The following is an 18,347-nucleotide window of genomic DNA, read 5'->3' on the forward strand; positions in this document are numbered from 1 at the left end:
GGAGCTATTATCTATTTTTTGTAATTGTTGTAAAGAATAATTGTGATATTATTTGTAGGTTCTTGACAGGAAATAGGTACTAAATAAATAAAATTAGTAAAATTTATTTTTTAAACATAGGGTTACTTATATATTTTAGTTTTGTCTCTATGGAGGTATGTTTATTAAGGAAGAAAACTAGGATACATTTTAACAGGAAGATGATTTGTAACTTCTAGATTTTTAGACATTTGAAAATTTATAGTCTTACCCTGAACCTCTCAATGTTCATGGGTGGTAGGTGGTGGTGTTTGTTGAAATCACTTTACTAACTTGAAAGTAATGTTTAAATGTTAGCTATTAAAAGAAAGAAAGAAAAAAAAAAAGACATTTAACTAGACCTGTGCTTCTCAACATTTACTGCATATAAATCCATTGGGAAGCTTTAAAAAAATACCAATGTCTGGGCCATACCTCCCTCATCTCTCAAGATTCTAATTTTATCAATTCAACATGTGTCCTGGGATTGATATTTTTGTTTTAACTCTACAGGGTTATGAATTATGGGGCCACAGGCCAATCAGTGGGTCTCAAACATTAGTGTGCAGCAGTGCCACTTGGAGGCAGGCTATGAAAACGGATGTCGCCGGGCCCTGTCCTAACTGGTATTTTATTCATTAGGTCTGAGGTGAAGCCCAAGAGGCCACGTTTCTACATGTTTTCCAGTGTACTTATGCTACTGGTCTGGGGCCCATAAATTGAAGACCACATAACTGAGTTAATAATATTTAAACGTTTGAAAGTGATGACATTTTTTCAATCATTAGAAATGTTACTCTCCACACCCCCCAAAATGTATATACAATAGTCCCCCTTAGCCATAGTTTCACTTCCTGCAGTTCTAGATACCCTCTCTCAACCTCAGTCTAAATAATTAAATGAAAAATTCCATAAATAAACAATTCATAAGTTTTAAATAGCCCAGTAAGTAGCATGATGAAATCTCGCGGGACCTACTCTCTCAGCCTGGGACGTGAATCATCCCTTTGTCGGGCGTCTCCACATTGTAAACACACTCCCCGCCCATGAGCCAAGATATTGCAGTGCTTGTGTTCTAGTAACACTTATTTTACTTAATAATGGTCCAAAGCACAAGAATAATGATGCTGGCAATTTCGATTCGCCAAAGAGAAGCTGTAAACTGATTCCTGTAAGTGAAAAGGTGAAAGGTGTTGACTTAATCAGGAAAGAAAAAAAAAATTGTATGTTGAGGTTGCTGAGGTCTAAGGTAAGATGGAATCTTATATCCATGAAATTGTGAAGAACGTAAAAGAAAGTTGTGTTGGTTTTACCGTTACACCTCGAACTGCAAAAGTTATGGCCACAGTATGAGATAAGTGCTTAGTGATGATGGAAAAGGCATAAAACTTTATCATAAGTATGTACGTGTAGAAAAAAACATAGTATACATAGGGCTCAATACTGTCTATGGTTTTGTAGGCATCCACGTGGACTCTTGGATTGTATTTCCCACAGATAAGGGAGCTACCATGCACTCAATATATTGCATAAATTTTGTAGATTACACAAATTTACAGAAGCTCACTCACTGAACTTTTAGGTGTTCAAACATCTGAGGTTTCAACACTTGATTTCTGATATTATCAATAATTTTAGATCAAAAATCCAATGTTCCCTATTAGTCTTTGGGAAATAATGCAGCTTTATTGCGAGTCAAACATTAAATAATTAAACTGACAAAATTTTATTGGAAACTGATGTCCTTTTTTTTTTTTTTAACATGTTGCTTGGGTTATTTTGGTGTAAGCAAAAAACCAGTATCCCTCATGATGCACTTTTTGAAATACACAAAATATTATTGAAGTCTTAGGTTAAAAATTAATGTTGCTCTCAGATGAGTTTCATTTTTCACATTTATTTTTTTCTATTTTAGCATATAAACTAGGCATAATCCTGTGATAAGTAAATTTATAACTGTCTTCAACTTTTCTTTAATAAACTCCTAAACATTGAATAGATACCTTTATGATTATTCCACCCTTTAGTATTTTATTCATTTTTAATTTATTGAGATTCTGTCACTCGAGACATTGTACTTGGGGTTGGGAGATCACAGTGAATTAAATAGACATAGTCTTTTTGTCATCAGGGTATTTAATTTGTGCATGATTTCTGGCATAAACTTTTCTTTTTGCATTTACAAACTTTTCAGTACGTTTTTAAACTTTTACCAATAACATAAACTCAGACTCTTAAATATTTCAAAAGACTTATCTATTACTACATATTTTGATGTTAGTAGTAAATAAATTTTTAACAAGTTAGTAAAAGACGGTAACTGTTCAGTAACAAGGTACACAGGATATAGATAGATATTATAAATGCTTGCAATATATTTTAGACACTAATGCTTTATAAATGATATGTTGAATTCTATGGTGAGAAATCTTTTGTTTTATAGAATCTAATTTTGTGGTTATTGAAATATAGTCAAAATGGCATTACAAATATAATGTTATAATAGATTTCAAGGTAATTGGATCTATAAAGAGGAGTCTCAGCAGTAAGGTTTAGTATGTTTGGTAAAATATAATTGCCTGGATAAAGAAAGGCACCTGCTGATGCAGTGTTAATTAGGTGGCCCTGTTCTACATGTCACTGCTAGCTGCACTTCACAGAGCTACAGAAATTACTACTTTTGAGCTTGATAATTTTTTCTTTGTTGATTTAGCTTTATATTTCTAGTTCCAAATTTACAATCATTGTTATCTTGTGTATTTATATTCCTTTTATTTATTATTATTATTATTATTATTATTGGAATTTATAATGAACAAAAGATTCACGTCATGCCAGCTTCATATATTGTTTTAGTTGAACCTGACTGAGTCATTCAGTGGCATGCTGAGGATCATAAAAAGCATTGTCAGGAATGCCAATGCTAGGTTAATGTCTTGTTTTTGTTTAATTGTTGTCGCTCTGCTAACTTTGTGTAAAATAGATTCACAGTTAATTTTCTGAAACTTGAAGAATGCCAAGACTAAAATAGGGTCATAATTTATTTAAAATTGTTTATTTAATTTTTTAAAATTATTATATAAATGAATGAGGAAATGAATGAACACTTTAAGGACAACTATAAGTTTAAAATAATTCAGCCTCTAAAAAAGAGAAGAATTTTTCTTCCCTCCATTTTCTCAGAGTGTTTACCATAGAAAACATATACTGTACTTTTAAGTACTTTCTCATCTCTTCAGAATGTTTCTAAATTCTTTTGAAGAATAGATGGGCCTTTTGTCAGCTGGCCTTTTGTCAACTTCATAACCAGGAAAGACTCTAAAGTACCTGGGCATCATCCCTTTGAAATGTTGAACATCAAGGGAGATGGCAATCCCGACTCCTTCTTTCTGTGATAGAGTAGGAGCCTAACTTCCCTGCCAACTTTCTTCAAGTTGCAAAACTGCCTCCTGTCATAAAGATAGAAGAAGTTTGTTTCTCCTCTGCATTAAGCCAATTAGCTCACACAGATGCTCACCCCAATTACCAGGTAAATTTAGGATAAAATATGTGTGACAAATGGTGCTGTCGATTCCTCTTACTTAAAGATTAGTTATTGTTTCTCTGGAAAGCATGTATATAATGGGTTATGTGTCCTTGGCTGTATAAACGGGTACAGTTTCTTTTTCTTTGCAATCTCTTTGCAGAGTGATTTTCAACCCTTTTCATCTCATGACGCACATAAACTAATTTCTAAAATTCTGTGGCACACCAAAAAATATATCTTTTGTTGATCTGACAAAAATAGATATAACTTTGACTCATTCACACTGGAAGATTATTGTGTTGGCTGTTGTCATTTGTAATCGACAATCTAAGGGAAAAGGGGTAAGTGCCCCTCACTAAATAATCAGCTATTGCACATTTTAAAACTTCTTGCAGCACACCAGTTGAAAATCACTGTCTTAGCACATGCTTAGACGTGTATTACATTATGGTTTAAAGTGTATTAAATAATAAGTGCTTTATCTTGGCTACCTTTGTGGACAGGATTTCTGGGTTGGATTCCCCAGAAATTTTAGTATGGACAAAAGTATTAGCCTTGATAGTTATAAACTACAGGTTATAGAAGAAAGTACTATCACAATACTTCTGATATTTCAGTGAGCTAAAGGCCCTGATACAGATCTGATAAAATAAGATGACAATCAAGCACTGTGCACTGATCATAGAAGAATTTCCCATAGCCAGGGGCTTTATTTATATATTGGACCAACAACGAGCTACTTTAAGACACTGCATTAATCCAAATTTCTCTTGCTAATGCTTTTATACCTTAATTTAAAAATTATTATTAATCTCATTGCAAAGGTTATTTGAACTGGAATAAACAATATTGCCAAACCAAATACTTAAAGTACACATATAATGATGCCTCAAAAGCCTTTCCAGGCTTTAGAAGTCTCTGTATCAAGAGAGTATTTCAAAGTGTGAAGTGAGAGAATTTTTTAAAATAATGCCTAAAAGTGAGTGCTTTTTAAGTATTTTTTTGAGGATAAGGAATTTAAGCCTACACCATTAGCAAAATAAATAAAACAACTATGGGACATTTACACAATGAGATACTACTCGGCCGTAAACAAGAAAATTTTACCCTTTGCGCCGTATGAACGGATCTGGAGAACATTATGCTAAGTGAAATAAGCCAGTCAGAGAAGGAAAACACCATATGATTTCACTCATATGTGGAATCTAATGAACAAACTGAACTAACAAGAAAAATGGGGACAGACTCATAGAGAGCGAGGTAACAGCTAGTGGTGGGGAGGTTTGGGAGTGAAAGGATTGAACAAAAAGGAAAAAGGGCTCATGGATACGGACAACAGTGTGGTGATTGCTGGGGGGAGGAGGTTGTAAGGGGACTAAATGGTAATGGAAAAAATACAATAAAGATTAAAAAATTAAATTAAATTAAATTAAATAATATAAGCTCTAAAAACCACTGTTTTTTTTTTTTCAATAAATGGGGAGAAGGTAAGAATAAATGAAATGGCTTAATAGCAAATGGGAAACTATATTTTAATAAACCATTCAGGAATATGAGACATCAACACCCTATGTCCAGAAAAAGTGGTTTTGTTTTCCAAAAAGCATGGGAAGATTTCTAGGGAAAAACAGTAACTTAAGTACACACATAAATATTTGATTATCCACTCCCACCCCAGAATCACCCTCCCAAAGAAATGACCTACAAAAATTTAAAAAAGGAGAAACTACTAGCTATGGAAATTGACAAAGATACCAAAATAATATAATTTTACTAGTGTTTGGTAGATAAAAGGCAGAAAATACTAGATTAAGCCCCAAACCCATGGGTTTCATTTTTTTTGCTAGAATTTACTTCTGAGAATCTTAGGCAAATATACTTTGTGTTGTAGTGAGCAAGGGCTAGAGGCAGAATTGTTTTCTGAGTCCCATTTAAAGCTATATTAAGCTTTCAAAAGTAGTACAATTTGAAGGTTATATTGACAGTACAGTATAGTAACTGCCATGACAAAAACTCATATACTTAAGTCAGTTTGGTTAATTTTTACTCGAAACAAATAGCATTCTGTCTAACAGAGTCAGCTGCACTAGTCAGAGAGCTTGGAGAGAAAGAGTGGCATGGATGCAGTGAATCAAAAGATATAATTAATAAAGGGCGTACAGGTCTCCATTGACAAGAAGATTGGAATCTATGTCCAATGATATTAGACAAGGATTTCAATAGCAGTTTTAATAGTGGAGACACAGCAGATCTATCATTATTGGCAGATGACAAAATTGTCAGTCTGAGAGATTCAAATGAAAAATGATGATAAACAATAAAAGATTAATAAGATTATAATAAAATATATAAAAGCATATAGCTTTTTGTGTAAATAAATAAAAACTACATAATTTCTCAGCTTTATTGAGATATAATTGACATATAACATTATGTAAATTTAAAGTGTTCAATGTGATAATATGATACACTTACAATTGCAAAATGATTACCACAATAGAATTAGCTAACAGCTCTCTCACCTCATATAATTACCATTTCTTTCTGGAGTGAGAAAATTTAAGATCTACTCTCTTAGCAACTTTAAAATATACAATGAAGTATTGTTAATGATAGCACACTGTTCATTAGATTGCCAGGACTTATTCATTTTATAACTGGAACTTTGTACCATTTGACTAATATCTTCCCATTTCCCAACACTCCCTACCCCAAGCACCCAGAAACCACCATTCACTCTGTTTCTATGAATTAGTCTATTTTAGACTCCACATGTAAGTGAGATCATATAGTATTTGTCTTTCTCTGACTTATTTCACTTTGCATAATGCCCTCAGGGTCCATCCATGTTGTCACATATGGCAGAATTTCCTTCTTTCTTTTCTGTGTGTGTGTGTGTGTGTGTGTGTGTGTATTTATTGATTCATCTGTAAATGGACAGTAGGTTGTTTTGATATCTGGACTATCGTGAATAATGATGCAGTGAACATGGGAATGCAGTTATCTCTTTGAGATATTGATGTAATTTTCTTCCAATATACACCCAGAAGTGTGATTGCTGATTATATGGTAATTCTATTTGTAATTTCTTGAGGAACCTCTGCCTTCATACTATTTTATATAGTGGTTGCACAAATTTAAATTCCTTCCAATGCACAAGGGTTTCCTTTTATTTACATCTTCTGCAACATTTATTTTCTCCTTTCTTTTTTGATAATAACCATTCTAACAGCTATAAGGTAATACCTCATTTTAGTTTTGATTTGCATTTCCTTGATGATGAGTGATATTTTCTTGTACCTATTGGCCATCTGTATGTCTCTTTGTTAAAATGTGCCTTCAGCTCCTCTATTTTTAATTGGATTATTTGTTTGCTATTGAGTTGTGTGAGTTTCTTATATATTTTGGATATTAACTCCTTAACAGATATATGGTTTACAAATATTTTCTCCCATTTCACAGGTTGCCTCATCCATGTATGGCCAACTAATAATAGACAAGGAAGCCAAGAATAGTAAGGAAAGAATAGTCTATTCAATAAATGGTGATGGGGAGACTGGATAATCCATGCAGAAAATTGAAACGGGACCCCTTTCTTACACCACTCATCAAAATTAACTCACAATGGATCAAAGACTTAAGCATAAGGCCTAAAGCCATAAAACTCCAAGAAGAAAATATAGAGTAAAAGCTCTTCGGCACTGGTCTTAGCAATGATTTTTTTTTTTTTTTTTTTGGATATGACACCAAAAGTAAACATAACAAAAGCAAAAATAGAAAATGGGATTATAGCAAACTAAAGATTTTCTACACAGAAAAATAAACAACCAGCTAGATGTTTTAATTTAAAATTTCAGGAAATGGACAAGATCTAGATAAAGATATTAACAAAATGATCACAATAAATACAAGAAAAGATGAATATATAGACACAATAATCTGATAGTTGCATGAAATGAGGGGATAGGCAGATGACCATAGCATAGTATAACACCAAATAATAATGTTTTCAGTATTAAATAAAGCATGAAATAAAAACTATTAATTATCAAAGGGGCACAAAAAATAGAAGGTAATGATCAAAATATATAAGGCTTCATAGAAGAATAGGGAGCATCTCTCCAGCAATTAGACTGAGTGCTAGACTGTATGTGAAATTCAAAGCCACACACTCTAATCACAGTGATGCAAGCTTCAACATTTGGTGAAAAACTCCTTTTATCTTCCCACCCACTAACCTTTACCTGTCTGTTATGTTAATAAAGTTTTAGCATCTGCATTCATTCCCACACATTAAAAATCAATGAAAACATCAAAGCACTCTAGTTTAACTCAATTTAGTCCACATGTGTCAGAAAAAAAAACAAACAAATGTGCCATTAGGAGTCTCTCTCCACTATGAACAATTCTTTCAAATTTGAATGAACCAAGCAAGCTATAAACTAAAACCAAAATTGTAGAGTTGAAACAAAAGTAATTTTGAGAATGTGCTTCCATTTTCATTTTTGGAAGACTCTCAGATTTTCAAAATTAACTATATTTTCAGGAAAATAATTTTCAATCTAATAGGGGCTACATATGGATATTTTGGTCACATAAATAGTAAACAACTTTAGAAAAATCCTTACTACCTCATTCCTGGATCTCACTAAGTTTTACACCTCATGACACCAAACTCAAATTAAGTATAGTAATTGTATGGTCAATCTGATAAGGTAAATATTTTTTGTAATTTATACCAATATAATAGCATTGAAGCTTCAGTCAATAAATAACAATGCATATTACTGAAAATATGTATATTTTCTCTAGAATAATTGAAATGTTATTTTTAATAACTATTCCATATGCATATGGCTGATTCATTTTTTTAAATAAACACCTAATTTAATCAGTTTATGTGTTTCAGGAGATAAATGACACAAAATGATTTAAGTAGCAAGAGCTGTTTCCTATATCACATATAGCAGAACCTAAGGTGAGGTTAGTTCAGAATTAGTTAATCTGAGGATTCAAAGACACTGTTGAAAACCTAAGTTTTATTCCAAATGCTCAGATGGCCTTTCATCATCAAGATGCAAAAGTTCCAACCATTATATGTGGACATGACATTATAAATAAGCTGTTTCACCTCGTATGTTTCATTTTAGATGTGACTTATTCACCAAATACCTCCAATCCACCGTAGAATTTTCTCATGAATTGTTAACCAAAATTTTATCAGAGGCCATCTTGAAACATAATTCAATTCAGAAAGCTAAGATTAGGATTTAGCCCTGATGAGAAAGTAGAGTCAAGTCTATCACAACTGATTTTCTATTAAGAAAAAAGAAGAAAATATTTAAACAAAAAGTAAAATGTCTTCACCTAAGACAATGAAAATGTTTCTAATATAATATCTAGCATTAATAGCACATAAAATTATTAACTTAAATTACCACTAAAAAATTAAAGAAATTAAAAGAATTGTGACATGGGAGTCCAAAGATTTCATCCAGGATCTGTTATTCTGTGATCACATAACCTTCATTAAGTTTTAAATCTTCTTGAAACTTGGCTTACATTTGTAAAATGAGAATAAAATTAATAGCCCTGTATAATCCAAATGTTGAGGATTAAACAGATAATGTATTCCAAAGTACTTTATAAATTATAATGTGTTGTATAAACTTGAATTATAATTAGTATTTAAACTGTACTCATACCAGCATATCAGTTTTTATTTCCAGTGGAGTATCAAGTTGACAAGTGGAAGGTAATGAAGAGGAGGCTATTCAACAAAACAGATTCAGGCAGTAGAAAGTCATAGAAATTTCATTCTTTTTACTCTGAAAGTGCACTGATTTTTAAAAATTTTATTTATTTATTTGGGGGGGACCCCCCGCTCTGTAACAGTTCCCCCCTTTTAGACTTAAGACCCTTTATAATCTTATAAAGGACAATGGGTGAAGGTCTCGTGCTCCTCTAGCTGCTTCAAGCTGGACATGGTCATTGTCCTACCTACCCTTGGGTCCCGAAATCCCTAACAGGAGTGGGGGTGTGGAGGGGAGGGTGGCCTTCCCACATGGGGAAGGATCACGCAGACTCCAGGTCAGTAGGCTGTCCCCAGACCACGGCGTGCTTGGTTTAATAGTCTGGCATCCTTGTTGCATTCTAGGGGCAACAGATTTGGCAACAGGGTTAAAAGGCATCATTAAAACCATAATCACTAGATGATGAAAGGTAGGTATTAATTTTTCAATGTTCCACATTAGGAAAAAAAAAAGCTTCTTTGGAGGAAGGTGTACAAGGCATGTCACACCTAAGTGCATTGATTTTAATCCCAGTATATTTTATTATATAAACACACTTAGCAATAGTTGTTGTTTTTGTTTGTGGTGGTTGTCAGTAAGTAGGCAAACACAAATATAAAAAGAGTAAAAAGTAACAAGTATGCATAAGCATTGTGCTATGTATATCCTGTGTCCATAGAGAGAGGATAACTAGATTAGTAAAACTCAGCCCTGACTTCAAAGAAATTTTGCAATATAATGGAAGAAACAACCATGGACACATATAATGTTTATGAAACTGTAAAGTGTAGAAATTAAGCACACGGAGTCAGAAAGATGTAGACTTATGTCCCAGCTTTGGCAAAGAGTTTTTAAACTTGGACAATATATTTTGTATTTCTAAGCTGCAGGAATAATTTTAATATACTACATTCTGCTCCAAAACTTGATTCCTTATCTCTTATTCAAAATTAAGAAGCTGACAATGTGATAAAATAGCTTGTATAAGAGACACTATATTACATGACTTGTCATATAATGAGTTGTTTTAAGATGCTATATGAGTTTATAGCAGTTTGGGGAAAAAAGAACATAAAATCTGGAGAAAATGGCAAAATTATCTATGAAGAGCAAATAAATTCAATCTACTATCTGTATAAAGCCTAAATAAGTTGATCAAATACAATGTAATACAAATGTAGCAATCCAAGTATGTTTTAACTTTCCCTTTGTTCTCTGTCTAAGCAATGGAAATATTTCACACAAAATCTAATGATATTGTCTGCTTTAGGCTTTTAAAAACATCATTAAGTAGAAAGCTGAGATAATAACAATTTAATGCTACTCTAACCCTGACAATTGTTCTATTAAAAAGTGACAGTGTGAAAGGAACTGGTCAGCTATCCCACTTGAACTTCTCAGCAGAAAAACCATTTTAAAATTGTGATTGAAGTAATACCCCAATTGAAATTATTTTAATATGACTCAACTCTATTTTATTCCTTAAGAGCAAATAAATCATAGCATTTCAATTGTTATCTGCTTAAAATTATTTTATATCAAGCTAACAAAAGTTCTTAATTAGAATAGTCAGAATTATTGATCAAATTCAATTTATGGTTTTAGGATCTCTAAGAATATGCTCAAAAATTTTAATGCATGATTGAAGACCTAATATTTAAAATATAACTTTTATTCTTTTTCTATTCTTGATCTATTAATGTATTACATGAAACTTTGTTTTTAAGTTTATTTTTAAAGAATTTTCAACATATTTCAAATCTGAGAGGAATATTTTGTGAAACAAGGAGAAATAACTTATTTAATTAAGAAAAGGAAGATGGATTTCAAAACTGACACAAAAGCATGAGGGTTTTCTTTTGGTACTTTGATACAAAATTTTTTTGTTATTATCCTTAGGATTGTTATGGCTGTGTGGGGCCTTATGTGGTTCCATACACATTTCTGAAATATTTTTTCTAGTTCTGTGAAATATCATTGGAATCTTGAAAGGAATTTTGTTGAATATATTGATTGTTTTGGGTAGTATGGACATTTTAAAGATGCTAATTACTATTATCCATAAACATGGTGTGTCCTTCCACTTATTTGTTTCTTCTTCAGTTTCTTTTCTCAGTGCCTTGTAATTTTCCAAGTACAGGTCTTTTCCATCCTGGTTATGTTTATCCTTAGATATTTTATTCTTTATGTAGCAATTGTGAATTGGATTGTTCTCTTAATTTCCCTTTCTGTTAGCTTGTTACTGACACATAAAAATGCAACTGATTTCTGGATATTAATTTTATATCATGCTATTTTGATTTCATTAATCAGTTCTAGTAGTTTTTGGTGGAATCTTTGAGGCTTTCTATTTCTAGTACCATCTCATCTGCAAATAATGACAGTTTTACTTCTTCCTTTCCAATTTGGATGCCTTTTATTTCTTCTTCCTGTATGGTTGCTGTGGCTAGGACTTCCCATACTATGTTGAATAAGAGAGGTGAGAGTGGACATCCCTATCTTGTTCTCGATCTTCAGGGGAGCACTTGTAGTTTTTTCTCACTGAGTATGATGCTGGCAGTGAGTTCAGGAGGATGGAGTAGGAAGATCTTGAGCTCATCTCCTCTCATTGACACCAAAATTGCAACTGCATATAGAACACCTATCTCTTAGAAGGAACTGAACAATATCAGAACAGATTTTCTACAACGCAAATATAAAGAAAAAGCTACACTGAGAAGGGCAGGAAGGGTAGAAACTAAGTCTGATCAGGACCCACCCTACCCCACACTGCCCCCTGTGGTAACTCACAAGTGGGAGGGATATCACTATTGCAGAGTTTATTCCCAAAAAGTGAAGGATCTGAGCCCTAGCATGGGCACCTGCACCAGGAAGAGGAACCCCCATAACATATGGCTTTGAAAACCAGTAGAGGTTACATCTGGAGGAGCCAAAGGGTTGTAGGAAACCCATGTTGCACTCTTTCTGAGTCATAGCACAGAGGCAGCAGTTGGAAAGGCTTCGAGCTCATATGTTTAGGTGACACATTGACTAATTTTAGGGTGTGTGCTGGAGGGAAAGGAATCTGTTGACACTTTCTCCTGAGTCAGAAGTGCTGATAGGAACCATTTTCTCCATTTCTTTAGTCTCTGTATACCCAGCTGGTCTGACGCTGGCAGACACAATTTTTGACACTTTAACCTTGCTATCACTGTGCACCCTACAGTGACATTTTTCCTAAAGATTCATCCTGTCTGTCACACTTACAAAATAGCCCCTGCCCTGCTATACCCAGTGGACAGACTCAGTTGACACCAGCACACAGCAGGGTATCTGCAATAGTTGTGGCTGAGCCTCACAGCCACCAGGTCAGGGAACAACCTCATCTACCAGTGTTTGCTTAGAGGTTGTGGCCCAATTACAAGAGGAGGAAAAACACTAGTCCACCCAGAGGACACCTCTGGAGTACTCTGGCTCTGCTGACAAGTGGGATTCCACCAAAGGGCCCCTCTGGACACCTTCTAAATAAGTCCACTTTTTCAAGACCTGGAGATGTAGCTGACATATCTAATAAAAACAAACAGGCAAAACGAGGAGAGAAAATAATATGTTCCAAATAAACAAACAAAAAACCAAAAAGAACTAAATAAAATGGAGGTAAGCTGCCTACTAGATAAAAAGTTCAAGGTAATAGTCATGAAGATCCTCATCAAACCCTGCAGACAACTGAATAAACTCAGTGAGAACATCAACAAAGAGATAGCAATTATAAGAAGGGACCCATTGGAACTAAAGAATATAACAACTGAAATAAAAAGTTCACTGGAATGAATGAGCAGCAGAGGAATCAATCCCCAATCAGGAAGACAGAACAGTGAAAATCACCCAATTGGAAGATCCAAAAGAAAAAAGAATTTAAAAGAATGAGGATAGCATAAGGGACCTCTGGGACAACATCAAGTGTGTCAACATTTACATCATAATGCTCCCAGAAGGATAAGAAAGCGAGAAAAAGTTATGCAAAACCTATCTGAAGAAATAATGGCTGAAAATGTTCCTAACCTGATGAAGGAAGGAGACATTCAGGTCCAGGAAGCACAGAAAGTCCCAAACAAGATGAGCCCAAAGAGGCCCACACCAAGACACATTGTTATTAAATTGTTAAAAGTTAAAGAGAGAATCTTAAAAGCAGCAAGAGAAAAACAGTGCTGATAACTTTTGTATTATGGAAATTTTATGTACATGTATGTGTATATATACATATGAATAAATGTATTGTCTAATATAGTAAAAACTCCTGAACAGTGGAATTTCATGATTCATTACTTCTTTGGGTAAGATTTGTTAAATGAATGTCAGTGTACATTATTATAAAAATAGCATAACTAAAAAAAACAATCATAAACATAGTAGTATTCTAAAATAAGGCAAAATCAGTTTTGACACTGAGATCGAGACATTAATAATAAAAAGGCATGTAAAAGATAGGAAAATAAATAATTCATAGGATTCCAAAATAATTTTTATTCCAGTTCCCAACCATAAGTTACATTTAATTGCCATTTAACACATAATCTTACAAATATCTGCATCTTAGGAAGTAAGCACCAAATTATTTTAGAAGATATATTCTAAAAAATAAAGATAACATACAATTATGTAAGATAAGATAAAATTAGGAAGCAATATCTCAAATCCGTTCACTTTATTTTAACTGTCCTTATGAAATAGCCCCATCCTTAGGCAACTACTGATCTGTTTTCTGTCACTAGAGATTAGTTTTCAGTTTTTAGAATTTTAATAAATGGAACTATATGGTAATACGTCTTTTTTTCATGCTTCTTTCACTTAGCCTAATTATTTTGAGATTCAGCTATGAGGTTGAAGCTATCAATAATTTGTCTATTTTTGCTGTATACTAGTCTGTTGGATGAAAGTAATGTAATATGTATATTTATTCACTGGTATATCTAGATGATTCCAGTTTAGCTATTATGATTAAAAAGCTTCTATAAATATTTGTTTAAAAGTCTTTGTGTAGATTCATATTTTCATTTACATTGAGTAAATATGTAGGTGTGGAATGCCTGTGTCATATGGTAGCTATATGTTTATCATTTTAAGAAAGTGCCAAACTTTTTACAAAATTATTGTATCATCTTATATTCCAAGCAATCATTGCTTCAGTTGCTCCCATACTATTCCCAGACACTACAGTAAAATAAATAAATAAATAATAAATTTTAAAATATATATACACACACACAATAAATGTGTTTCTTTGTCTATAACTCAGTTATGGTTAGAAAAATTAATATATTTATTTTGGGTTAACTCAGTAAAATTAGCAGTTATTCAACATTTTAATCACATTTAAAATAAATCAATTCCAAATTTAATCTTGAATTAATATATTTATTTTGGGTAACTCAGTAAAATTAGTAGTTATTCAACATTTTAATCACATTTAAAATAAATCAATTCCAAATTAAATTTAACAAATGCAATGACCTGCTTCTTCCCTCAGAATATATTTGAGTTAAAGGGTCTTACATGCATCTGGGCATCTGCTGGGCACAGAGTACAAACTGGGAGGGGGTGTCTCCTTTATTCTGCTATCTGGTGATATATAATTTTCCTCCTCGTGGTTTGTGTTGGACCTCTATGATGTAATCACTGGCATTGGTCTCTGCTAGCATATGCTGAAATAGCCTAAGTCTTGACATATCTAGGTGATAGGTCTTACATCCTCCTGACTTTTATCTTGTCTTGACTGCAGGCTCCTTGAGGTGTAGCAGCCCTATCATGGAGACTTTCATACTGAAATCAAGGGTTCATAGATAATTCAGCATCTGTCCCTTTTACCTGAGCAATGGGGTATCCTTTAGGGTCATTCTCTTAAACTTTGAGCATTGCTACTCTACTATTCAGAGGCTTCACTGAATATAAGACTTCTCTATGGTATTATAATTTCTTTGAAGTACACTCCAGGAAGCTAGATATAGCCTCCTCTTTTATACTAAGATCACCCAAAAGATAGGAGTCCCTATCACAGCCTCACTGGAGTGAATCTGGCAAAATGGAGCATATTATAAGGATACTCTATTGCTCTTCTTTTCCTGTTTATTTTCCTCCTTTTAGCTGGTTGACTTTATATTTCTTAGGACAAGAAAACTATCATTTACACATTTTGCCATTCCCTCAGATTAATTATTCATTGTATAAAATTTTTACTAGGTTTTCTGGATTACTTCACCTGCTATAATTTAAATATTTTTGTTTTCTTCATTTCAATAGTTTCTTACCTACCATGTGGCAATTAAACATTATCCCTCCAAAATGACCATTACTCAGTGGACTGTTACACACTGAAAAAAAAAAAAAAAAGACTGAAAATAAAAATCTGTTATTACAATTTCAAAATATTCTACTACCATTCTAATGAAGGTAAATATTTTGGCCTATGCCAAGGGTATATATTTATATGTGGGAATTTCTAACTTTAGGAAGCTAGGCCCAGTTATTCTGCTCTATTTGCAGGATGGAAACTCATGCAAAGCAGTACAGTATTGTGTGGCTAATTGCCAGGAGGATTCCCCTTACTCCCATACCCCAAACACAGGGAACATGTTGCTCTAAGGGTCAAGCTTCCAGCCTGTGGGAGGAGCTTTGTGGAATTTGAGTGATGGCATGTGAGCAAATGTCTTCGCCCAAACAAAAGCCCGTATGCCCTGCCACCCTGGCCGAAATGTTCCGCTCTGTACTTCTCTTCCCCACACTTCTGCTTATGTCGCTAGTACCTGGACTCTGAGACTGGAAAAGCCATTTTGGCCCTTTTCTGCTTTCATAGTTTTCCCTAGCTTACCAGAATATCTACATAGTTTGCAGAAGTTTTTATTGTGAAAATTTTTATTTCACCACAAGCAAAACAGAAAGAAGGAAACTTTCGCTTCTCCCAGCAGTTACCTTAATCCTATTCACAGTAAGCTGTGTTCTCTATAACCTAGCTTTGGAGTCAGGTCTCTGCCAATGTGTCAATCAGTCTGTTCTATCCTGTCCGATCTGACCTGTGTTTCACTTACCCTTCATTCTCAGAGAAATGTTATTTGAGAAAAAGTTTGAGATCAACATTTGCTCTATATCTCTTCCTTCAGCTTATCACACTGTATCTACCCTTTCAAATTCACTCTTATAATTGTGCAGGGGCATTTTCAAAATCCACAGCCATTTCCCAACTTTGTCTCTGCAAAGCTCCACTGGGTAAGAGCTATTTCCTCCAGATAACTTGACTTTGTAATTCTGGTCTAGCATAACCCTGGTATAGAGATGTGCTGCATGTTCCTTCTTAAACTTGTGATTACATGCCACTTAAAATGGGTGTGTATTTCACATACTGTTATCATAATTCAGTCATTAAACAAACAATACCACAAAGACACATAAATATGTTTTTCCCAAAACTCAGTTAATTTCTAGCTCTGGATTATATGTGCTTCCAGACTGATAGCAGAAAACTAATAACCTCGCTTTTTTCAAGTACACTCAAATTAATTTAAATATTAGTTAAGGTTTAAATAAGAAGGTGACAAATTTTAATTGTAATTAATCAGAAATTATTTGTTGTCAGTGCCATTGATGGCTGAATAATGAAAAGCATACATTTAAGAAATTTTTGCGTTCACTATGCTATATAATGTTCATTACCTTTGATGAGATAGGTATTATCCCTATTTTAGAGATAAAGAAACTGAAACTTAGGGAAGAAAGCTGTGTTCTCCGCAGTCATGCACTGTATCAGTGGTAGAGCCAAGAGGTCTTTCAGGCATACCACGTGCCTGTCTCGCCTTCAGATGCTAGTTATTATAATTTAGATGAGCTACATTGGGTCCTACTGCTTCGGAAAATTAGAAGGATTTTAGATCTGCAGGTTAGGAAACTTGATTCCAGAGTGTTGAGCAACTTGCCTAACTGCACTGTGCCTCATTTCTTGTTTTAGAAGATAAGCAGGCAGAATAACAATATTTAAATGGCTTTCCAACTCAACATTACTAGATTCTGTCTACTTTAGCAAAAGGAAAACATTAGCAAATGAGATCAAAGTAGAATGGCATTTTATTTTTTATATTGTAATCTAAGAGCATTTGCAAAGTGGGTTCTGAGGAAAATTAACAGACATGAAAGGATAACTATTACAAAGAAAAAAGAAATATGACCACATATGTATACACATATATAAATTCGTTTTAAATGTCTTTTCAAAAGTTTTGAATTTTAGTTGACATACAATATATTTCAGGTGCACAGCACAGTGATTAGACATTTATATACCTTAGGAAGTGATCACACAGATAAGTCTAGCACCATCTGACACCACACCTAGTTATCACAATACTACCGACTGTATTCCCTATGCCATACTTTGCATCTCATGACTGTTTTTATAACTGATAATTTCTCCTTCTTAATCTCATCTCCTTTTTCACCCATTTCCTTAACCCCTCACCCTTCACCTGGCAATCATCAATTTGCTCTCTGTGGTTATGAATTGTTTGTTTTCTTATTTTGTTTTTTAGATTCCTCATGTAAGTGAAATCACATGCTATGTTTTTCTCTGTCTGACTAACTACACTTTGTATAACACGCTCTAGGTCCATCCATGTTGTTGCAAATGACAAGTTTTCACTCTCCTTTATGGATGAGTCATATTCTATTGTATATACTCACAGGTACCACCCTTTTTAAATCCATTTATCTTTTGATAGATACTTAGGTTGCTCTTATATCTTAGATACTATAAATAATGCTGCAGTGAACATAGGAATGCATGGCTTTTTGAATAAGTGTTTTGAATTTCTTTGGATAAATACCCAGTATTGGAATTGCTGGGTCATATGGTAGTTCTATTTTTAATTTTTTGAAGAATCTTCATAATATTTTCCTAGTGGCTGCACCAATCTTCAATCCCACCAACGCTGTACAAGGGTCCCCTTTTCTTTTTTTAATTAAATTTATTGGGGTGGCATTGGTTAATA

Source organism: Furipterus horrens, unplaced genomic scaffold (genome assembly GCF_987537825.1).
Source record: "Furipterus horrens unplaced genomic scaffold, mFurHor1.1.pri manual_scaffold_4, whole genome shotgun sequence".
Taxonomy (NCBI): domain Eukaryota; kingdom Metazoa; phylum Chordata; class Mammalia; order Chiroptera; family Furipteridae; genus Furipterus; species Furipterus horrens.